This window comes from Pleurodeles waltl, chromosome 7 (genome assembly GCF_031143425.1).
Source record: "Pleurodeles waltl isolate 20211129_DDA chromosome 7, aPleWal1.hap1.20221129, whole genome shotgun sequence".
Taxonomy (NCBI): Eukaryota; Metazoa; Chordata; class Amphibia; order Caudata; family Salamandridae; genus Pleurodeles; species Pleurodeles waltl.
This window is the reverse complement of record NC_090446.1, coordinates 306503140-306527859: the sequence shown is the minus strand read 5'-3', so window position 1 is coordinate 306527859 and position 24720 is coordinate 306503140. Positions and strand designations below refer to the sequence as shown.

Sequence of the window (24720 nt, the reverse complement as noted above, 5' to 3'; positions counted from 1 at the left end):
GTCTGCATGTGCAGTTTTAAATCTGCCATTTAGAACTGGCAAGTGGACCTTCCCTTTTACTATATGAAAATCACCCCTAAGGTAGGCCTAAGGCAGCCCAATGGGCAGGGTGCAGTGTATTTAAACGATAGGACATATACTGGTGTGTTTACATGTCATGATAGCGAAATATTGCTGAATTAAGGTTTCACCATTGCAAAGACTATCTTTCACATAGGGTAACATGGTGCTTGCCTTGAAATATCTTTTAAGTGTAAATGTCTCTTGATTCATGGAGGGAGGTTCTGGTAGACGGTGGCCTAGGGTGCCCCATTTTCAACCCTGTTGCTTTGAATGTTCCCAGCTAGGACACAAGAAAGGGGACCCTGTCTGCCCTAAGAAACTCCCTACTGGTGGCCCGTCTACAGGGGTGGCCAATGTGGCCTTGGGGGGGAGATAATCCCCATGGGCAGGTCAATGACCATGACATAATCTCCCATATTTGGGAGGTGAACTCCGAAAGGGTGGTGAGTTGGTGATCCCAGAGGGTGGAAGTTGTCTCTTCCACCAGTTAAAAGTGTAGAGGGTCCCAGTCACTGCTCTGAGGGAAACAGGGGCTAGCCAGACCATGGTTGTGGAAAGGCTAGTTTCTCTGGAGCAGTACACCAGCCAGGGGTGTAGAGTGACTCCAGCCCACGGGTAGGACTTTTTCCACCCTTTGATGCCGGTGTCCCTAGAGTGGGGCGGGGAGGTGACCCAGAGAAGGGCCATCATTAGTCCCCAGATGCCCATAGACTGCATTTTGGAAAATGAGTTGCCCCTGGTGTCAGGGGATATGACAGGGGCAGCCGCCAAAGGCACTCCAACAGTTCAGTTTTCTGGGGTTACCACTCCAAAGCGCAAGCTACAGGACCCCAGCAAGAGGGACAGGAGGAGGGAAAGCCCACCCATGTCTGGTGGGAGGTGAAGTGGAAAAAGGCATCTGGGACTACCCCCCCCCCACACTTTTCAAAAGAACAGACTGGAGATTCCAGGATGGCCTGGGTCCTGGCTCTTGACACTGTCAGTGGCCTCCGTTGGTTGTTTACCTTGTGGTCAGAGTTTTCCAGAGGATGGGGACCTAAGTCAGACCCAAGGGGCGGAATGTGCCACATGACTCTGTTGGTCATGGTGGTATTCTGCCTACTGAGATGCATCTGTGAGCAAGGTTAGGTTATGTGCTGCAGAATCCACATGATGAAAAATGTTCCCACTGGGTCGGTTCAGTGGGCACCGAAAGTAAAGGCAGAGGGATCCACCTGGGTTCAGAGAAGCGTAGAACTGGCAAGAGCCCCTGCAGAAGTGGGCCATTGTACATGTTCTATCACCCTTAACTGGGAAGTCCAGCAAGTTATCGACTGGCCTACCATAGCTCTAGGCTGGAAGGGGGGTCATATTGGAAATGGATCTTTTTGCAGGGTTATCCACTGTCTTTTGGCTTTTAATCTTCTGTTTTTGACCCTTTGCCGAACTTCATTTTTGCTGGCTTTAGGACTCTGAGCACTTTACCGCTGCTGACCAGTGCTAAAGGACAAGTGCTATCTGTCTAAATTGTATTGGTAATTGGGTTATCCAAGATAGGCATATCTGATTAACCAGGAAGTCCCTAGTATAGTGCACCAGGTGTGCCCAGGGCCTGTAAATAAAATGCTACAAGTGGGCCTGCAGCATTGATTGCGAGATCCACCTGAGTAGCCCTGTCAACATGACTCAGACCTGTCACTGCAGTTTTAAAACGGTCATTTCAACTTGGCAAGTGCACCCACTTGGAAGGCACAAACCTTCCCTTTTACTACATGTAAATCACCCCTAAGGAAGGCCCACGGCAGCCCCATTGGCAGGGTGCAGTGAATTTAAAAGGCAGGTCAGACACTGGTGTATATTACAAGTCTTGATAGTGAAATACTGCTAATTTTGAGTTTCACTATTGCAAGGACTATCTCTCTCATAGGGTAACATGGGGATTGCCTTGAAACATCTTTTAAGTGTAATTTCCCATTAGGAGCAGATAGAGATGAGGAGTCTCTTAAGTCACAAGTTAAAAATACATCTTTGGGTGAAATCGTTTTTTTAATTGCAAGTTTGCAAATGCCACATTTAGAAAGTGGGTGTTTTCTCGCTTAACCATTCTGTGCCTCTGCCTCGCTGTGGAATACACATCTGGGTCAGGATGACATTTGGACTGTGTGGATTCACTCTAGAGCAGTGGTCTTCAAAGTGTGGGTTGCAACCCACAGGGGGAGTGTGAAGTCAAAGGGGGTCCCGCATCCCCAGCCACACTTCTGCTGCCTGGAACTGGAATTCAAAACATTTGCTCTTCGTTTTTGGATTCCAAAGAGTGGCATCTCTGATTAGAGGACATTGGAAAAGAATGAAAAGTAATTGACGACTGTCCTCCAATCAAGGAGACTGCAGGATGAATAGCAGGAAGTGCCGGCAACTGGGGCCATAAATACGAAGCTGTGCAATGCTTTGTAGAGGTGAAATATTATTTTTTTCCCTGCTGCCTTGTACTTCGTCCTACTACCTTTCCTGGACTTCATCCCTGCAGAACTAGTAAGTAGCCTGGTTTTCCTCCCATCTCCCGCCTTATCCACCATGCTTTTCATCTTGCACACATAAACATACATGCACGCACTTACAGACATACACATATGCTGCCAGTAACGCTATTCGTAGGAGTCCAAGCCGTGGAGCTACAAGCATTGGGTGCCGGGGAGCTCATTGAAGACACAATTTGTTTCTCGTTGTGAATCATAAGTCCATTAAAATTAATAGCAAAGCCGTTCAGGAATGCTTGAGTAACTTTCTGTAGATTTGCGTACCGAATATGCATTTAATTAATTCTTTACAGAAGACTGGACAGAATTGTCAGCGTGTGGGGACGTGCACCAGCTGCTGAAATTAGAAAAGTGGGGCAAGAACATAGTGAATCCCGAAAGGAATCTGAGCAAGCCCATCAGATGGCGTATTTGTTGTTGAGCAGCGTAGTGGGCTTTGCAATGCTGTGATCCAAAATACACACAAAGTGTCACTTTAAAGTTGCCAGATGAGGTTCTTTCCGTGTAGAGGGCCGGTAGCGGTGGAAGGCAGGAAGTCCACTCTGCTTCCTGCCACATGATGGTGGGAGTGCTTCCTGCAGGATATACCTCAGCTTTCTTCTTTATCGAATCAGCAAGTTACTCCTTCGAAATCATATCTAGAGTGCAACAAGTGAATCAATTCATGCTGCTTTCTGGCACAATGCTGTTCAAATCCTTTTATAGATGCACAGTCTTTACATTTCATTGCAACTAGTGTGGCCCATCCTGTTGCTTTCTTGTCAACGCCGTATTGCTCCCACCTTTCTGTAGAAACATTTGCACTGGCTTGTTGAGGAATGTTTTGGGTTATGTTAATATCGCAGAGTTCTGTAAAGAGCTCAGTTTTGTCAAGCACTCCAATTGTTTCAATCAATAACAAGTAAGGTAGAAATTAAGGTGTTTGTGACAGAAAGGGGCGTTCATAGTGCCAGGGCTTGGGAATACATTTCTTTTTCTCTCTTAAGTTATTCCACACATGTTGGAGTTTTCTTTCAATTTAAGCTATATGTGCTTAATATGAGTCATTTGAGTCATGAGTCTTAATATGAGTCAGTATTTGCTACTGGAATGAAAAAGTTGACTTGTAAAAACTGATTTTATGGCCTAATGCTAACTAGGCCTCAGCTAGACCTCGCCTCTATACTTGTAAAGTAAAACATGGCTGCTGAGTTTATGATAGTCATTACATGTTTTTAGTTCATATTGACACTACACAGCAAAATATGCACTGTTTATTTTGTATGACATGTTCTTGAAGAACTCCCTAGAGGAACAGCCTTTGCAACTTTTTTTAATGCTGTTCCTGCTAGCACACTGTATTTCATTCCGTTATGATTCAGTTCTATTTTTTATGTAACTAGTTTGTTCTCATGCCTCCGGATGACATTAGCTCAGCAAAGTGGAAAATCAATATTCATGTAGTGGGATAGTGAGCATATTATGTTTTAAAATGCTGAAATGTGATTTGCCAAAATAATGATACTTTTGCTGGCACCATGTTGACATTGTCGTTTCTATGATTTTCTATGGTGGAATTTGCTACACGAATCCTCAAATTTTGGTGTGATCTATATACTTTTGGAGTATGACCATGTGTGCGGTCGGATTATTGACCAACTTAAATTTTGGGGCACAGCCTGTTTTTCAGATTGTTCTTCATGCTGTGTTTTGCTTAAACTCTAAGAACTTCATGGCAGATTAATTTTATTTCCCTTTGTTTGATTCAGTGAGACTGCAGCTTTAGTTTTTTTTTATTTTTCTGTATTACATATCAATAATTTATTAAACGTTCATGGTTTTATAAGTTAATGATCTTGAATTCAGTTTTTGAGTCATTTTTCGTTATTGACTACATTTGAAATGCTGTTTTAAATCTTGTCTTTCTAGACATATATCCTCATCTGTCCCTGACCCTGCATCTGGGCGCTGTGAGCGTTTTAACTATCATGCAGATTATCTCAGAGAGCGCGGGCACACACAGTTACATCTGTAAATCATTTTCTATTTTTTTTTCTAAGTTTTCATCCTTAAAGTACAATAAATCTTGATGTTTTAGATTTGGGACCTGTGGAGTCCCTCTCAGGCGCCTTAAGTGCCCATCTTTTAATTGTAGCATTGGCATTAAAGACAATTAACAACACCTTTAGAACATTGGAGAATGTAATTTAATACTTTGATGTATATTGTGCAAACATTAAATGATTTTTAATGTCTGATCATTTATTCTTGTGGCTGTATTCTGGCATACTACTGCTATTATTCTCTGCTTTTGAGACATCAAGCTGTCTTGCAATAAGTATATTCTAGCCATCATTCCTGTCAGTATTTGTACACAATTAACCTACATTAAGGTGAACCACAACGTCTTGATCACTAGATTGAAAAAATCAGTATATAATATACAAGTCTCAGAATGCTCAATTAAAGTCTTTATGGGAAGACCGAAAGGTTGAAGGGCAAGGCTGAAATTTCTGTTTTAATCATGTGGAAGGAACCCACTGTGTTATTTGTGTTTCTAAATAAAAGAAGAAGATTTCTTAAGACATTTGGAGAACTGCACAAAGAGTTTTATAAAAAAAAAAAAAAAGACAGCTATACTGCATGTAGCAGCAAGTCTGAGGTATTCATTAATATTGAACTTTGGAATTTTGTGCCATAGTTCAAACACACTTTGACATGGATCGTTTCCTGCTGCCAAAATATGGTAGGGCATTCAAACAAAGGGGTGAAACAGATGGTGAGAAAAGAACTCCAAAAATTAGGTCGGATGATACCTCCTACCTGAATTTTGGATTCACTTTCATGACCATAAATGGCAAAATTCAACCACAGTGTGTGGTTTGTGGCTTGGCTAACAAACATATGACACCAAACAAATTAAAGAGTCACTTGGAAACTACACACGGGTTAACGGTAGGAAAGAATACAGGTTTTTTTGCAAGAAAGCTTGAAGACATCATCCACCAAAAAGACACTGAAAAATATGGTCTCCACACCAACAAATGCCTTGAAAGCATCTTACCAAGTGGCATACCACATTGCCAAAAACAAAAAGCCTTTTATAGATGGGGAAAAAGTGATTCTTCCAGCAATTCTTGACATTGCCAGGACAAAGCTTGGTGAAAAAGCAGCGGAGAAGTTTAAAATGGTACCCATCTCAAACACAACAGTTTGCAGTCGCGTCTCTGACATGTCAGAGGACATCCACAGACAACTCATTGCACGCTTGAAATCCAGTTTGTTTGCTTTGCAATTGGATGAAGCAACTGACTTATTCAAGGAAGCTCATTTAATTGCTTATGTCCGATACTGCCACAAAACTGTAACATTGGAAGACTGTTTATTCTGTAAACCAATCGAGGGATATGCAACATCATCAACCCAGGTTGATATTCTCAATGACTTCCTGTGCTCCAATGACTTAAAATGGGAGAGCTGTGTTGGGATCTGTACCAATGGTGCTCCTTCCATGTGTGTGTGTGGGGCTAGGGCAGGCCTAAAAGCTAAAGTGTTGAAAGTGGCTCCTCATATTCTATGGACCCACTGTATGATACACTGGGAAGCCCTTGGAGTCCGAAACATGGAGAGAACTTGGGGATGTGTTGAATTCTGCTGTGAAAATTGTTAATTTCATAAAGGCGCACCCAACTAGAGCTCGTCTGTTTGCAATTGTATGTGCAAAATAGGAGCTGAACATGATGGTTTGCTTTTCCAAAAGCAAAACAGCTATGTAATTCCTGTTGGCTTGTGCTTTTAGCATACCCTGCAGACATCTTTGATAAATTAAATTCATTGCATTTGTCTTTACAAGGAGCTGAAAGTATGTCTTTCACCATGTACAAAAAAACATCTGCCTTCAAGAAGAAACTGGAGTTGTGGAGAAGACTAATTCAAGATGGCCTGCTTGAGGCATTCCCATGTTTAGCAGAAGCTCTTGAGGACACAGGATATGAACTTGAAAGTGCTGCTGAGGTCATAATAAATCACTTGACTTCTCTCAGGGACAGTTTAGAAAAGTACTTTCCTGAGGACACTGATCATGTCAATGACTGGGTCTTTCAACCTTTTCTAGTGGGTGCTGGTACTCATCTTCCATTGCACCTTCAGGACGACCTAACTGAGGTCCAGAGTGACCGCATTCTCCAGATGCAGTTCAACAAAGTCTCATTGGGGGAATTTTGGCTGGCAATGTCTGAAGAACATTCAGGTTTGTCAAAAATTGCAGTCAAGGTTCTTCTGCCTTTTAGCTCATCCTATTTATGTGAGATTGGGTTCTCAGCAGTGGCAGTATTAAAGACGAAGTACTGTTCAAGACTAAAAGTGCAGCACAACCGGAGGATGGCAGTAGCAAGAATACATCCACAAATTGACCGTCCCTCTGGAGAAAAACAGGCCCACCCATCACACTAGTTCAGAAATAGGTTTTCGTCCAAATAGGTTTTGTCAAATTATGTTTTGTTTGGGAAAAATAAATTACCACTGCATATTTGTGGGCACTTCCTTTGGTAGACTTTTTGTTTAAACTGTGTAGTAAGTCTCTGACTCCAAACCATAGTCACCCACAAAACTTTGATTTGCTAAATACTGCCTAATAATATTTCCTTACCATAAAAATGATTTGTCATGGATATTGGGGGCGCTTACGCCTGCCGCTGATGAGGAGGAGTACCAAGTTCTAGATTTTTTTTGACAGGAAGGGGTCCTCACACCTGAAAACTTTGACAAGGGGGTCCCGGCATCCAAAAGTTTGAAGACCTCTGCTCTAGAGAGTCACACAAAGGGAGCCGACATGTGTCCTGCATATCCTGCACATAGTGGTGGTCATTTGCACCTGAATAGGGCTGTGCCTGTCCTTACAGGAATTAGTCTCTAACCCTTGGAGTGCGAAAGGGGCCAGGGTAGGAAAGGCAGGGTCCTGTGTACTACAAAAGGCAGAAATGGGTATAAGTACAGGACCTTTGACCCCACAAAGTTAGAATCCTGGATCAAGGATATTCTACCAGGAAGAAGAGCTGGATGCTGAAGGAGGGACTGCCACTTTACCTGTTGCTTTGCTGCGCTGGCCTGCTGCTTGCTGCTTCTGTCCTGGGAGTGAAAGGATTGGTCTTTGCTTTCTGCATCCTGCTTCCAAAGGCTCCCCAAGGGTTTAGACTGAGCTTGCCTCCTGTTAAGAAGTTTCAGGGACGTCAAAGACTTCACCTGCCAGCACCTGGGCTCTCTTGCTGAGAGTCCTGACTTGCCAAGTGAGTGCTGATGTAACCAAGAAGAAACAAGCACATCAACTCCACAGCGACTTCGGAACCAGTGCTGCTGTCCAACTTTGTGCTGCTGCCTGCACTGGAGCCATGGTCCCCACTAAGTGCAATGACTGACACTGCAGGCCCGATGCTACTGCAGCGCCTCTGAAGTCCCACCACAGTGTGAGCCCCGAGTGCCACATCCCGATGTCTTGGACAGGACACCCCACTCCAGCCACAGCACCAGTGGTCCCGTGGTGTTATCACGACACCACGAAGTCAATGCCTTGCGTCTTTATCCGCTGCATTCATCGACCCTGCCTGATTGTAAAGAACCGACCCCTCACCACTGATTACGCATCACCTCCCCTGCAACTCTAAGGAACTAACACCTCACCTCCCCTGCCTACCAGTAAGGAACCAACGCCTCACTGGCTCCAGGCACGCTTCAACTCCCAGACTCCGTTTAATGTCTCAGTTTCCTTGTTTTCCAAGATACTGTAACTGAGGTCCGTGTGACTCCGTGACTGGCCATCACTCCCTTACGAGTGGCGTCAGACTGTGGGGAATGACTCAGTCAAGACGCTGTGAGAGCCCCAGTTGGAGCTATTGAGTTTCTAAGCTCTATATTAAGACTTAATCTTTGAAAATTAATTTTATTCCTTGTGTATGTTGGATTTTTGTCGTTTTGGTCTTACTCAGATAAATATTAGCTATTTTTCTAAGCTAGTGTGGAGTACTTTTCGGGTGTTTGCACTGTATTACTGTGTGTGCGTATGAATACTTTACCCATTGCCTTGGAGATAAGCTTGACTGCTCATGCCAATTTGAACAGGGTGAAAACCACTGCTAACTAGAGATCCCATTTCTAAGAGGGCCCAACAAGGTTAGGGCACCATTGATATTCCATAACAGACCCGCACAAAATAAATAAGTGCTCAATCAATTTCACGCAGCGCAGATCTTACTGCCAGTGAAACTGTCGCTTAGGGAGAGAAAGTTGGTTGTGTTGTGCCATGTGTAGATAATCTAGTAGATTGGACTGAGTGAGTAGCTCTACAAATGAATCCATGGGCACAAAAAGGGTCCTTTGACAAACTTGATATGGCGAATGCCGAAGACTGCACTCTGTATGGTGAGGGTGATCCAGGGTGGAATTACCTGCACTTGAGAATATGTCCGCGAACATGGCAGGAGTAGGCCAGACAGCACGAACTCCAGCATGCCACTACTCCTTTGCATCTGATGCCCTGATACACAAGGGACCTGGGGCACCACATTAAGTTCCTTGGCCACAGATGGACAAGGAAAACAACTGTCACTGCTTTCAAAGGGAGCAGGAAAATGGATAAGAGTATTTGTAAAAGGAAACCACAGGTATCAGTCTAGCAGTAGGGGACTCAAAGAGCGTGCTTAGTTCCCTCATTGGGATGAAACAGACATGGTATTTCAAAAGGCTGGGGTAAGGAATGTTACCCTCACTGAGACTAGATGTGAAGAGATGTGATGAGAACTGTAGTGTGGGATCAACTGAGGAAAAGGTACCACAATAGGCCAGACATTGGGCATCTCATGACAGTCCATGTAGCCAATTGAGGATCCCAAACTATTTCTCAATAAGATGAAAGAAAAGTAGACCCTGGAAGTAGGTCAGGATTGGGAAGGGACAGGAGGTAATGTTGTATTATTTTATAATGTGGTTAAAGGGTTGCTTTCTGATGTGCAGGAAGTGGCAGAGAAAGCAGCAGCCAAGTTAGCACAGTAGAAATTGGCAAAGAAAGGAATAACAGAAGGGCCTGTATTGGCTGTGCCATGCAGATGACTGCAATGTCTGTGGAAAGGATCCCAGGGACCACCCAACAACAGTAACCACAGCAGCAGAATGATGTAAGGACACAGGGAAGTAGTAGAGGAGGAATAAGAGGTAAGACGGGTCCTCTAAGAAGAGATCAGGCATGTTATTATTGTCAAAGGTTTGGTCATTTTTATTAGAGTGCAAAACTAAAAAAATGGGATGAACAAAATGGGAAAGTAGGTATTTATAATCAACTAGGAAATATAATAGTACAGCCAAGTCCACAATTCATTTATGTACACCGGACAACCTTGGAAATACGCTGCCTCAGCAAAAATACCAAGCAGCCACTGTGCATTCCTCATAGATACAAGGGTAACCAAATCCTGTATGAGAGAGGATGGCCTTCCCATTTCAAACGGATCAATGGACACACAAGGATTCTCTGGGGAAGTTATAAGGGTTCCTTTTACCAAACCGGTGGAGATGGATATGGGAGGGAGGGGCACTGATGGATAATTACTGTTTTCTCTGGGTGCCCCAGCTAATCTGTTAGGAAGAGATTGATGGCTAAATTAAATATAACCATTCATTTAGATTCAGATGGTACGATGATTTGTTCTGCCCCTGGAGAGCATCCTTACAGAATCATAGCACTAAAAGTAGGCTCCTCCACCAGAGACCAGCTTAGAGCACGACCCACTGATATGGAGGCGTTTACTACAGTGGTATACCATTATGCAAAGACACCAGAGCTACTTGGAAAAGAGTTTCAATTACCCAAAGAATTCGTTTTTTGACACCAAGGGCAAGACTCTGGGCTGTCAAATGCTGAATTAATTTGAAGAGAGGCTTTTGAAATAACACCAACCTATGCGCTCCGATAGCCAATGACCATAATCATTTTCAATGGGCATGTCATATCTTCCTGGAGTCAGGAAAAATAGTTACGGAAATACTAGATGACCAACTATTTGATGATGATCGCAAGAAAACAGTTGTAATTTTTCAGAAGGACATAGTGCGGAGGACAGTGTTAGAAGTAAGAACGCCCACATCAGGTAGGGCTTTTTGATTCAATAAGGGAAGCTGACCTGTCCCAAGTACCAGACACCTTGTGGACTACGGCCTCCCATGATATTGCCCATATCTGTACTGCCACACCATTCCGGATTACATTGAAGGACGGTGCCCTTTTACCCAGAGTACAACAATATCCCCTGCCCAACGAAGCAGATGAGGATATCACCCATATGATACAGATGTGGCTGGAGCAAGGAATGATCTACCCTGGAGTGTCTCCATGTTACACCCCAATTTACCCAGTCAAGAAAGCCAAGAGTAGTACTTCACGCATGGTTCAGGACCTGCACCCCTTTGTATACCATAGTGGTATCAGAATTTCCAGTTGTCCTTGACCCCCTCCATCATATTCACAAATATTCCCCGGAAAGATAAGTATTGTCCCGTTATCGATTTAAAGAATGCTTTCTTTTTATCCCGCTGCATCTAGGAAAACAACAATCTGACAGCATTCTCATATCGTGGGACTCTAGTTATACTCTTGTTTTCCCCAAGGGTATTGCGAGCCCCATACTGTGTTCGACAAAGCAATAAAGAAGACATGTCAAATATCCAATGTGGCAGCACTCTGTTGCAATATGTCGATGACATATTGATGTGTAGTTCCACCAAGCAGCAGTGTGGATGAGACGCTATGGGCCAGATGTAGGAAAGGATTTGCGAGTCGCAAACGGCAAAAACTGCCGTTTGCGAGTCGCAAATCGCATTTTCCTATGCAGAAATGCATTCTGCGAGTCGGGACCGACTCGCAAAATGCATTTCAGAATCGCAAATAGGAAGGGGTGTTCCCTTCGTATTTGTGATTCCTAGTGGTATGCAATACCATTTGCGACCGCATATGCGGTCGCAAATGGTGTCGCAGTTACCATCCACTTCAAGTGGATGGTAACCCACTCGCAAATTGGAAGGGGTCCCCATGGGCCCCCTTCCTCTGTGTGAATGGACCCCAAATTATTTTTTCAGGGCAGGTAGTGGTCCAAGGGACCACTACCTACCCTGAAAAAATACCGAAACTAAAGGTTTCGGATTTTTTTTTTAAGTGCAGCTCCTTTTCCTTTAAGGAAAACGGGCTACACTTAAAAAAAAAAAAAAACTGCTTTATTTAAAACCAGTCACGAACATGAAGGTCTGCTGACTACAGCAGGCCTCCATGTTTGCGAGTGCCAATAGTCGGTATGGGGCCGCAATTTGCGACCCACCTCATTAATATTAATGAGGTGGGTCAATGCGAACCCATACCGACTCGTAGACGGTGTCTGAGACACCGTTCTGCATAACATTTTGCGAGTTGCAAATAGCGAGTCGCTATGATTTGCTATTTGCAAGTCGCAAAATGTTTCTTTGCTAGATCTGGCCCTATATCTCTTCTAACCACTCTGACCCAGAAAGGATACAAAGTAGAGGGGGAGAAAATCAGTACTGCCAGGAGGAAGCCGAATACTTAGGACAATTTCTGGCAAAGTTTGGTAGACATGCAACACCAGAAAGGGAAGCCTCCATCAGCCAAATGACTGAACCAGAAACTGTCAAACAAATGCAGAAGTTTTTTGGTCTCTGTAATTATGTGAGGCAGTGGGCTTTGATGATAGCACGTTGGTAGCACCCTTGTTAGCTGCCTTCAAACAGGCAAGAGACAGAGAGGATAGGATAACATGGACACCAGAGATGAAGGAGACTTTTCAGAAGTTGAAAACTGAACTAATAAATGCTACAGTCTTGGGAACTCCGGACTACACCAATAAGGTTAATTTATTCTGCCATTGCAATGGGCAGGTAATGACAGCTTTCCTAAAACAGAAGTATCCTCTAGGACACACATCTATCGCACACTTTAGTGGGCTGATGGATTCACTTATAAAAGGACACTATCCCTGCGAGCTGGATCTGGCCACTGCAGCCTTTGCAGCACAGAAGAGCACCCCTCCCCAGCCACAGTTAGAGGAGCATTCTTGACACTTTATGTGGAACATGCAATATTTGCCATAATTCAGAAGGCTAAAACCACTCAGACTACTCAGAGCGTCAGAATATGAGGTGATACTGTCACTACCATCTTTAAAATTTGTGAAGTATCATACGGTGAATCCTGCAACATTCTCTGCTCATCCATAGTTCTAACAAATGTAGACAAGTAACAGAAGATCTTATACCAGGCAGCATTGCCTATTTTGTTGACGGTCCCTCTACTACTGACTAGACAGGAATTAGGCACCCAGCTGCAGCAGTATTCAAAGCACAGCAGCACAGTTCCTTGGATGCACTCATTTTTCTAATACAATATTTGAACGTATTACAGCACAGTTAGGAATAAAGCATATATTGTCTTCCATAAATCACCCCCAAAATAATGGTATTGTAGGGTGCATGGATGGGAGTAGGATAAGTAAGTTATGCACAACACAGAACAAGAAATGATTGTATTGTATGCCAATAGCACTCTTTTCCCTTAGGAATACACCAAGTTCAGACCATCACTTGACACCCCATCAAATAGTGGCTGAGAGGTCTATGAGATTCAAGTCCCTGCCACTAAAAGTAAAATACAGAAAGCTTGTCAGAAGTTTTGAATGATGAGCTGCACGCGTACTTGCGTGAACTAATGAAATGTGAAAGGTTCATCTCCAAACAGGTAGCCAAGGAAAAGGAAAAGTGTGCTGCTGCCGAGGTCGACCTCCTAGCTGTGCGTGTGGGATACCAAATGTTCATAAGGAATTTTTTCAGAAAATGGAGGGACAAGCGATTCAAGGAACCCTACACAGTTGCCATGGTCACTCCAACAGCCCTCAAGGTGGATAGCATGAAGCCCTGGTTTCAACGCAGCGTGTGTCTTAACCCAGCCGTTTGCAAAACATTGCGAACAATGCAAATGGAACAAGAGGGGGAACGAAGTTAACCATCATGATAGCAACCCCCTCTATCTCTTCTTTTGGACTATTTTTTGAAAGACTAACACAAAAGAGATGGGTTTTTGTTTTTATGTTCCTCTGTTTTCTCTAAATTCTATCCTTTCTGCTATTTGTTAGTAACATACCCACTAGCCTTAATGTTTTCCATGTCCGAAGACGATTCTCTAATGACAATCTGACCCACAATGTCCACACTCAACTGTCAAATAATATGTGGTATTAGCATATGTCATACATTAAGTTCATAGAGCACAAATAAGTCTTGTTTTGCGTGTTCCCCAATTCCTCAGGTTACTGGATCAGACAGACTGCACTCCATGAAATAAGTACCCCCAGAATGTTTATTACACCTCTACTTGTGTAAGATCAAGGCTCAAATGCAATTATCCTGTCAAAGTGGTATGTTTCCAAGTTAGCATCACAAATTATGACTCATTACCAGAAGTGTTATTCATTCTCACGGATAGGCAGGACATCAGGGAAGAAATGTCACGTATGAGGAAGACAGGTCACCCCACCACTGTAGATTGGACCCAGATGGTCCTACATTTAGGATTTCTAGGAGTAACATGCTCACCAACAGAATGTAACAACAATTTTGTACACCCCTTACCCCCATATTGTGCTTGAAGGCCAGGATTTAGAGTCACAGGGTCAGTTTATGCCCATGAACAATGACATTCCAGCATTGAATGTCCTTGTAGGGATACGTCCTTTTAGAATGGCACTGATGTCAGTCAGGATGCAATAGGGAAAGGTACACCTACCTGGGACAAAAACATTTCACATTATACTTGGGTAGATAGCACTGTAAGTCCCCAGACCATCATGAAACTAACTTTTGTTTCCTTATGTTTCAGGGGAAATAACACTATTAAAGTAGGGCAGAATACTGCACGCCAGACCACATTTTACCATGCGGACATGCAGAGGGGGCACCTCAAGCCTCATGGACTTCTACTGGCAGTGCGGAGTACTGTTGTATGCTGAGTTACCACCAAACTGGGGAGGAATTTGCTCCATTGTGATCTTGAACGCTCCGGGTTTGGTAATTCCTGGTATCAGAAGCACCCCTTGAGCCATCCAAAAACCTTGCTACTCCACAGCTGAAGGAAAAGGAATGCAGAGTATTATGGTACAAGCACTTGGAATAACGTTCCCAAAGACTACTGCCAGTTCAACAAGGCTCAACTTTTTTTCAGGAGTATCTTGCCATCTGTTTAAACTAAATCAACAGCTCCATTGGCTCCAGATTACCAGATGGGACCCCTCAAGGTCGTCAACACTATCAACGATGGCTTCAACGCCGTAAAAGGAGAACTGCGTGCCATGAGGATGATGGTACCGCAGCACCGGTATGATTTTAACCTTATAACGGCCATCCAAAATGGAGTGTGAAAGGAAATAGGGACGGCTTGCTGCACATTTTTCCAGCAAATGATGAGGACAATGGAACTTTGACAGACACTGAATAATTTACAACAAAAAAAATGGTAGCTGAAGGAGGTGCCCCAAATAGTTGATTCAGAGGTTGGGTTTTAATCACTGCTATCCTGGGTGTTGGGACTATTGGGGGAATTTTGCAAACAATTGTAGTCTTATTACTAATAAATTGTGTAGTGCAGTTAATCCTAGCATCTTGTAGGAGAACAGGCAGCATGGCGGGAGAAGGATGTTTTCAGTTAGGACAGCAACACAAGTAGTAGATTCACAGGACAACTTGAATCATCTAGTGCCAAGTACAGACAAAGGTTTAAATGAAGAAGTTGAAATATCAAAACTAGCAGGGAGAATGTTGGAGGAAATGTAAAATATGAACACGCAGCAGAAAATATAAAACATAAGAATATAGTTTAACAACAAGCCCAAGCAGAAACCACACTGCTGTTCATGGTTAAAAGCCAGTTTAGGCCCAATTCCTGCACTGACACGAGTAAGGCGAAAGGTTCACTTAAGGAGACAATGGATAGGAGGTTTTCAGCTAAACGTCAACTCTTGCTTAAACAAGCTTGAAACATTTACGATTTTAACACACAGGTCCACTGTATGCACTACGGGTCATCAAACAGATTGGGTAGAAGCAATCATATTAGCCCAGAGCACCCAGAGATCTAAGATGCCTGATTAAACAGTGGGTACAGGGAAGTAAATTAGTTCTGAGCACACAGAGGTCATAGGTGTACAATACTCGAAGCATACACTGCACCTAGACTCCATTTACCATGAACACACATTCTTTCACAAGTTAAAAAAAATTGCGACATTTTTCAAGCATTGTTAGGAGTGCAATAAAGATTGCGCCATGGATTAGGTCGGAATTCAGGGTTATGAGGTCACATGTCATCAAGGGTTTTTCAATTTTAAATGTGTAACTTGCAAGTCAACTATTATTTGCTGTTTGTATTAAACCATTGTACTAGCATTTATAAAAACAGGCTGCTTGCGAGAAGACTGAGTAAGACCGAGATGCAGTCTGTGTTGTGTGTGAAGGTCTTTCACCCTATCGCAACAGTTAGTAAATACAGTCTGTGTGGTTACTTTAATTTTTGATGGGGGTTTTAAGTCACCCTGCAAGAGATGCTCAGCCTAAGCACATGCATGCCATCTAACTTTCAAATCCTTTGTCCTTGTCTTGGCCAGGAAGCTTGTCAAAGGACACATATTTAGGAAGGTGTGCAAGCCATATTAAGGAAGAGAAATGAAATCCGCCAGTCCCCTACCTCCTGACAGGGACAGATAAAAATAAAAGTGGCTTTATTGAGCAGCTTTGAAATGCTATTACACTCAGTTTATGGCCTTACCACCTTCCCGGCTGATGGGTGAATAATACGACACATCTGCTTTGAAAGAAATGTATGAAACATGCACTATCCTGAATTAGCAAGAACAATACACCTACAGTGCGATGCGAGAGAGAGAGAGCGGAAGAGCCCAGAAAAAGTCCACAAGTGATCTAAAGCCCCATCCAAAGATAGTAGTCTGGCAAGGTCTTTCTCCCATAAAATATTTGTGTGACTATCTAAAGGAAAGAGTCTCACTGCATGAATCAGCAACTGACAGCAAGAAGAGACCCAGAAGTCTGCAAAGGAGCAAGGATGCCAAGTAAACTAGGGTTTTTATCAACAACCAACACCACCGGAGTCTCACAGACATTCAAACTCACCCCTGCCATCTTATAAAGTGAGGCATAAGACAAACAGTTTGTAGGCTGCTCAAGCCAACAAGACAGACTGTTACAAATAAACAAGCATTGGCAAAGCCAATAGGTGTGACGTTTGTACAGTGTGTTATTGGCTGTCAATTATTGCATCCCGGAAACCAAGCATACAGAAAGAATATGAAAGATGAATTTTATAGAAACAAGCACTTGGAAAGCCAATAGGTCTTGTCTTTAAGGGGTGGGGTTTTGGCATCAAGAAAGCTTGTTTGCTTAGGCAAGAAAGAATTCCAAAATTGCTTTCAGTGCCTAATGAGGAAGGTGGACATTTTGTAATGTGCTTTCTAATAAAAAAAATAAAAAAAAAATAGCCATTCCAAGTTGGGCAACAGGGCATGCTTATTGAAATACCGCCCAGTTTTAAGACCTAAACCATCAGAAGAGGTGCTGAGATGCTAATATACGTTCCCAACTGCTCACAGAGGTATGCGAAGGAAGCACATGTATGGATCTTCAGGAGCCAGGGTGTTAAGATGGCAAACTTAAGGTCCGCAAGATTCAATAACTGCAAACAAAGAAAAAAACAGCTACAGAATGCATGTTTGAAACTTCTGGTGACAACGAATAAGAGGCAAGCTGGGGACTTCTATCAATGACAAAAGACAAATTAAAATATATTGCAAGTCTGTACATTTTATCTGGATTACTGACTACATGTACATGCTGGAATGCACTCTTGCAAGACGTAATATCTGAATGGACTGACAAATTAATAAATATCTGTTTTTTTATGGCTTGAACATATGCAAATATATATATTAAAAAAAAAGAAAGATCCAAAGACATTAAGCTCTCAGTTTCACTCTAAGAATTAGCTTACATCTGAACATAAATCTAACTATATTTATAAGGCTGAAACGTACACATTAGTTATAAGACAATGCACACTATGTGTAAGGCACTATGCATCAAGTATTACAGTTCAGAATACACTAAGTGAATTTCTGTTGTTGCACACTCACGTACAATGGATCTCAAAATTAGCCATTAGTGTCTGGTTATTTTATAAGGCCTTAAATGTGAGCAAAAGGCATTAGCATCAAACACAAAGATTTTATATTACCATAACCAATGGGCTTATGTGTAACTAAGAAACATGCTGGGTAGGCAGATTTAGTCATGGATACTCAAGCTGGTAAGCAAGGGATGGATGAATTATTTTAGCATGAAAGCAAGCCCACAACACAATGGGAAGAACATTTAAGGGGAAAAGAAAGCACTCCCAACTGTCCCCTATAGTATAAACTTAGGTGCTCCCGGCCCTAGAGGATTCTTCCCTTCCTCCAAAATCTGTGAAAACACAGTTATAGCAAATTATAAGAGAAAGGACCTAGGCACTCTATAACAGTAAACTGACCATTACATTTTTAGAGATACACAATCCAACAATACATAATAAATAAAAAGACAATATAGACAAAAGAACAACAATGATCCAATAAGCACAGTCAATCCGTCTTTAGTATGGCGAAGGCAGCATATGGAATCCATCATTCAAAATAAAAGTAAAGGAACCACAGCCACGAAGAACAGCCAACACGTGTTTCGTCGTGGGGAGTATACTCCCTTTGACTTTTTCAAGGCTCGCTGACACACTCAAAAATGATTCAAATACACCAACCACTAGGCGTTTAGAAGAACACCGTACGTCGCAAACTACTGTAATCAAAGCATATAGCCCGCGAATATATTCAAAACCCACGTAAGTTTCTCAAAGACCAGGAGTCCGAATATTCGGTTCCACGTTTACCCGATAAGCGTTTCATGAAAGCAAGCCCATTACTAGTGTGCAGTGGTGGTAAAGATCAGGAAATTATTAAATAGCTGGTAAGGATGAGAGAGGAATAACATACCACGGGTTGCAGACAATTCCAATACAATAAGTAACATTTTTCTATCCGTCTTTTATGAAACAATTAAGTAGCATAATATGATTTTTATTCCAAGTTACTGCTAGGACTATCTACTGCAATGTGACAGTTGCAGCCAACATGTTAAGATTTGGAGGCTTTGTCAAAAGGGATATATAGAATAGCAAGATTTACAAGGTCATATTTGTTGTCCTATGACTTGAGTTTAGCTTTGCACTTCTGTAGGTTTTTCCTGGTGATACGTTTCCTGTAGATTTTGCTGCCCTCAATGATAAGCAGGGAGTAGATATCACAGCTTTGAGAATTTCGTTGACTTGTTGGCTTAGGGCATTCAGGAAAACTTCAGAAGTGGTTGAAAATCTCAAGAAGTTAATACAAACTTCAATAAAAAAAAAAAAAAAATAGTAGTGCATAACCACATGCCCAGCGCAAGGACAAATTCAAAGTATGAGTAATACTGAAGAAGTACATAAAGCAAATATGTCTTAACACAACTACAAAGAAATATAGTTCATTGGACAATTTCATACATATCATAAAAAACACTATTAAGTTAATTTCATATCATTTTACTACTCTGCGTTTAAATGTGATCACCAAATTAATTACCTCAATAGTATCTTGGCAAAGACTTGTTCAAAGACTGTGAAAAAATTCACAGACCCTTAATTCTTGAGATAGCTATACAATCAGAATTTGTAAATTCCTCACTGACCTCAACTTCACTTTCCAAGACAGAGGATGAATATATCCCAATCTGATTTTCTATGACGATCCATTGCTACTTACCTGAACAGAAAATTTAATGCATCACCTGCTAGCTGGATTCCAAGACAGGAAACTTATAATCCATACAGAAAAAAAAATATATAATTCATGATCATTAAACCCTAAGCAAAACTTTATATCCACTTTGCACATTTTTGTCAAACCACTTAAACAAGCCCGATTGTATGACTATTTGGGCATACATATTGATGACCATCTTAACTGGCTTGAGCATTTAGTAAAAGTCAAGGTGACCTTCAGCCAACAAGCTGGTGCCAGTGCCTGGATTCTCAAACACAATTGGCAATCTCTTAATCACGCCGGCAATAACTGCCTACAAATATAAAGCTCTTACAGCTAGTCTCTATGGGACAGAGATATAGGGAGATAAAAAAGTGACTGTGCTACAAGTAACACAATTGCTTTTAAGGTTGCATGCTTTGCTTAGGTCCTGGACCTCAATGGAAGCATTAAGATCAGAACTGGGCATGGACAAATTAGATGATCTTATAGAATTTAGCCTTGTTCGGTACTAGGTCAGAGTCTGATCCAATCCGTCCTTTGCTATATTTCAGAAGGTCCTCCTTGATATTTGAAGAAAGCAAAAAGAACAGATGGTGGATAGAACGATTAACAAATCAAACATTCACCCCAGTCACAGGTCTAGGTTTAATCCATTGATTTTTTTTTGCTTACCTCGCCATCCCAGTTTGGACCCCGGCAGATGCAAATCAGCCTTGACCCTGCTCCCCATAAGAACAGTCCAGCCTGAACAGCCAAGCCAGGTCCTTCCTGGACCAGAAACAAGCATCCTGGGACTGGTTTCGGTGTCTGCCCCCCCCCCCCCCCAGCCCCCCGGGTCCGACCCCCCTCCCCTCAATTATCCAGGCTAGCTTGACTCCATTGGTGCAGTGAGTACAAGACTTATGTCTGGGCATACCCTTCCCAATTAGGGTGACAAAAGCAAAAAGAACCAATGATGGATGGAATGCTGGACAAATCAAACATCAACCCCAGACACAGATCTGGGTTTAATCCATCCTTTAATTGCTGCCCAGACGTGGATATGGGTGGGTTCCAACTGGGTTGGCATGGTGAGCAAAAAATACAATGGATTTATCCTGGATCTGTGACTGGGTGTGAATGTTTAGAAATGTCCAGCAGTCCGAAGAGTGTGCGTAGGTGTGGGCCCCATGCTTAAGTACTTTTTTTTTTAAAGGGGGGGGGGGGGGGAGAGGGGGGGGGGGGGAGAGACACCCATAACATTTCGCTACTAAGACACCGGTATCTGAATGCTTAATGCTAAATATTACATTAAGATTTATTTTTATACTGAAAGGAAAAAGACTAAAATGTGCCCGTATTGTTCGGATCTGTCTGTTGACCAAACTCTTGATCGGTTAATATTTCTTGACTGAGATGAAATTTTGTCAAATCTGCTACAGCCTGAACCCAACTTTCTCAGGCTTATTAGTGGTAATTTCCTGCTATGTCCTTTAAAAAGCACCTTGCATTTGAGATGCTTATGACAGTGCATTTTTCTAGGCTGTCATTGACATAAATTGCCACTTAAGGGTGGCATTGAAGGTGCCCCATAACAAATCAGATGATGCAGATCTCCAAATCTTAATGAAGAATAATTAATATTAAGCTGAGCCTAACACTTTCTTCACTTGTGAAAAGAAACTTGTTTAACTGACACCTGGCTTCCAATTTATGTAGGTGGGAACAAAATGTAGAAAGTTGGAAGTTTTGTCACTTATCATTGTATCAATATTAAGTAACTCCCTAAGCAGATCTAGCTTGGTCTGAAAAACATTAGTAACCTTTGATACAGCAGGTTCTGAGCACACTTCTAATGCAAATGTTGTACTGCATTGTTCGGCATTCATTTTGCCCACAAGACATATTAACTGTATCCAGGTTAAAATCACCATCTACAACAAAATAACTGTCAAGTGTTGACACTGGCTAGCCAATTTCATTGAGAAACGATATATCGAGCCATGATGACTAGCACAACTATAACAATAAGTAGTGATTTATGGCTATTGGAGCAATGCTGATCTGCAACTGGAGTTCCAACTTTAACTCATAAAGTTTAAAAAAAACATAATTACCAACTCCGCTTGGTGAAGTTTAATCAGAGGAATAAACCACTGTGCTTATGTTTTTAATTCAGGTCTCTTTAGGTCTGACCCATTAAAGTGCTGAGTCCCCCCTCCTTTCCCCAGTGCTCATATGTGGGTAATTTCCCCGCTTAGGCAGGTGTACCCTTTTCTTTTGTCAAGGACAAAAACGTGTCATTTTTCCCCCAACGTGTTGAGAATATTCCTGGAAGAACCCAAAATTAGTAATAATAAAGCGAGTTTTTGTAAAAAAAAAAAAATAATAATAATAATGTCCTTGTAGGGAAAATAATTAAATATATATATTTATCTATATATATATATATATATATATATATATATATATATATATATATATATATATATATATATATATATATATATATATATCCTACTGGCAATAGCCATTAGATAGTTATAGTTAGGACCTAGTTTCTTTAGAAAAATCATTTTTGGCCTCATTTTACACATTTTCACGAAATGTATAAAAAAAAATAAAAAGTGCCCTTTGTTGTCTAGATCTGCATGGAAAGTTTCAGGGTGATCCATCAAGTGGCAATCGAGAAAAAAAAGGGCGGGGGCTGTCCCAAAACAGGTTTTCCCCATATAATTTCTCCAAGAGATTTTAGACATGACTACAGCTCGAACCACTGAATCAAAATACACCACATTTGGCAGAAGGCTAGCTCTTGGTCCAGAAAGATCTCTTTTTGCTATTTGGTGTAAATCTGATTAGTAGCTTTGAAGTTATTAAAGGAAAAATAAATACAGCTATTTGAGTACGCAGACGCTTTGCCGATCCACTTACGGAGAATCCGGGGATCTGGGCAAAAAGCAAGGTCCTGAATGGGTGTCCACAACTTGAGAGGAAAGATCTTTGTCGCATAGGGACACCGGGGAGGAAAAAAATGACATGAGGGGTCAGGATATAGGCATCCTGCGGCCAACCCTTGCCACGCACAGCAGAAGGGAGTGAGCAGCGATGGTGGTTGTATTAACATGCAGTATTAACATGCAGTAATTAGATTATGTTAAAATAAATATATAATAAAAAAAAAAAAAACAAATTCACTGAAAAAACACAAGGGTACAGGGACATTATAATTAGGTTGTCGTTTTACCCATACAAAACCAAACAAATTCAGAAGTTATAGTTATACTTTTTTGAAGAACTAAAACTCGTGCATCTAAGTAACTTTAGGCCACGAGTTATATAAATTCTTAACATAAGTATAAATATAACTGTAACTGCTGAATTTTTATGGTTTTGTATGTGTAAAACGTCAACCTAACAGTAATGTCCCTGTAAGCTTTGTCTTTATTTCCCACAGTGAAATATATCTATCTAAATATATATATATATCCATCCAAACCATTACTCCAGCCGGACGATACATCTATCTCGCTGAAAGCGTGAATAATAAGTCTCCATCACAAAATATCTATCTCTATCTATATATATGTATATATATTCACTTGAAAAAACTAAGGTTACATGGACATTATATTTTGCCTCATATTTTAATGATGAATCATAGAAATTCACCTGTTATAGTCAGAGCTATCTCAGGTAACTATAACTCGTATCCTAAGATAAATGGATTTGCAAAGCCATGGATCCAGATTTTGATCCGTCGATAGGGCGAAAAAAAATAATTGGGCAATTTTTTGTGCAAGAGGAGTCCTATTGGGTCAAGATACCTCTATCCTGACCCTATATGTGTTTTTTCACTGATCCCACCCCGAGGCGATGCGACAAAAGAAAATGGCGGCCATACCTTTTCAGTCAGGTTGAGCACCATCCAATCTGGGCCTTGCTTTCCCCCTGGATCCGTGAACCCGAATCTGTGGCCCTATTTATCTATATTTTGTAAACTCTAATAGCTCAGATACTACTGAACAGATTAACACCAAATCACAATGAGAGTGCTTTTGGGACCAAGCACTAGCTATCTGCCAAATATAGTGTAATTCGGTTCAGCGGATCGGGCTGTAGCGGTGTTCAAAATTTTAAAAAATCCCATAGCCATAAAATTAGAAAAAGTGTTTTGCTATTCCTCCCTCACCCCTCTCCTTGACAGATCACCCTGAAACTTTCCAGAAAGCGACTGAACTGACCAAAGTATATGTTTTTGAAAATGTTGTGAAGATTAGACAAGCAGTGAAAAGTTATTGGAAAAACAAAAAAACACTCCGTCTATGATAAAATAATGGTGACTGCTGCTGGAATGAAAACAACGCACTAACGCAAAAGATAAAATCTAAATAATAAAATAATGGGTGTGAAGGAAAGCTATGTATTTTTCAAATGTGCCCAAGAATTTGGGTTTTGGAGTAGGGGTTGTTCAAATCACTCAAAATTTTGGGTATCCCATAAACAGTGAAAACCGGGGAATTTTTTTTAATTACAAAATGTGTGATTATACATTACACTGTCAAAAGATAGGGAAATTCAAAAGATAACAAAGGTCCTTCAATTCGGTATTCCCACACCTCTCTCAATAAAAACTATCCCAAATGTGTGAGTGAGACTATTGCCTATGAGATGGAAGGTCCCAAAAAGCAACATGGGAATATCAAGATTTTTCACTTCAAAATTAAATATTTGTGGAGGTGCGTTGAGTTGTAATTTGGCCTGTGGTCAGCCAGCACCCAGGCAAACCTACGATCTACAAATACTTCTGAAAACTAAACACTAGAGCAATTGTAGGGTGTGTTACTTGCAAGGATTCCATTAGTTTTCCTTACCCAGAAGTCCTACAAATGTCGAGCTTTTGTGAAAATCATGGATTTTACTCATATTGCAATAGACTGTGGAGGATTAACACAAATCATAATCATTCAGCATATTTTTCACTTTCTGGGTAAGCAAACATGCAAGATCCTCTCGAACCACACCACCCTGCATCCTCAGCGTGTCGAGGTTTTGGATTCAGAAATGCTTGGGTTTGTACAATCCCTGGGTGCAGTTGACCCAGAGCCTGAATACTGAAGCCATTTCTGATGGCAAGCAGGAGTAAACAAGGATTTCGTGGGGTGTAATTTGGATATAAGGATTGGCAGAGAGAGAATACTCACCCCTCTCTCCCGCTCACTAGTGCCTAGGGATAGGGC

The 24720-nt window shown here is 41.6% G+C and overlaps 1 protein-coding gene across 3 annotated transcripts in view; it reads right to left on the bottom strand.

The window, feature by feature from the left end:
* The window catches only part of RPRD1B (regulation of nuclear pre-mRNA domain containing 1B), a 187673-nt gene that overhangs the window by 121942 nt on the left and 41011 nt on the right, over window positions 1-24720 (bottom strand). The window lies entirely within an intron of this gene.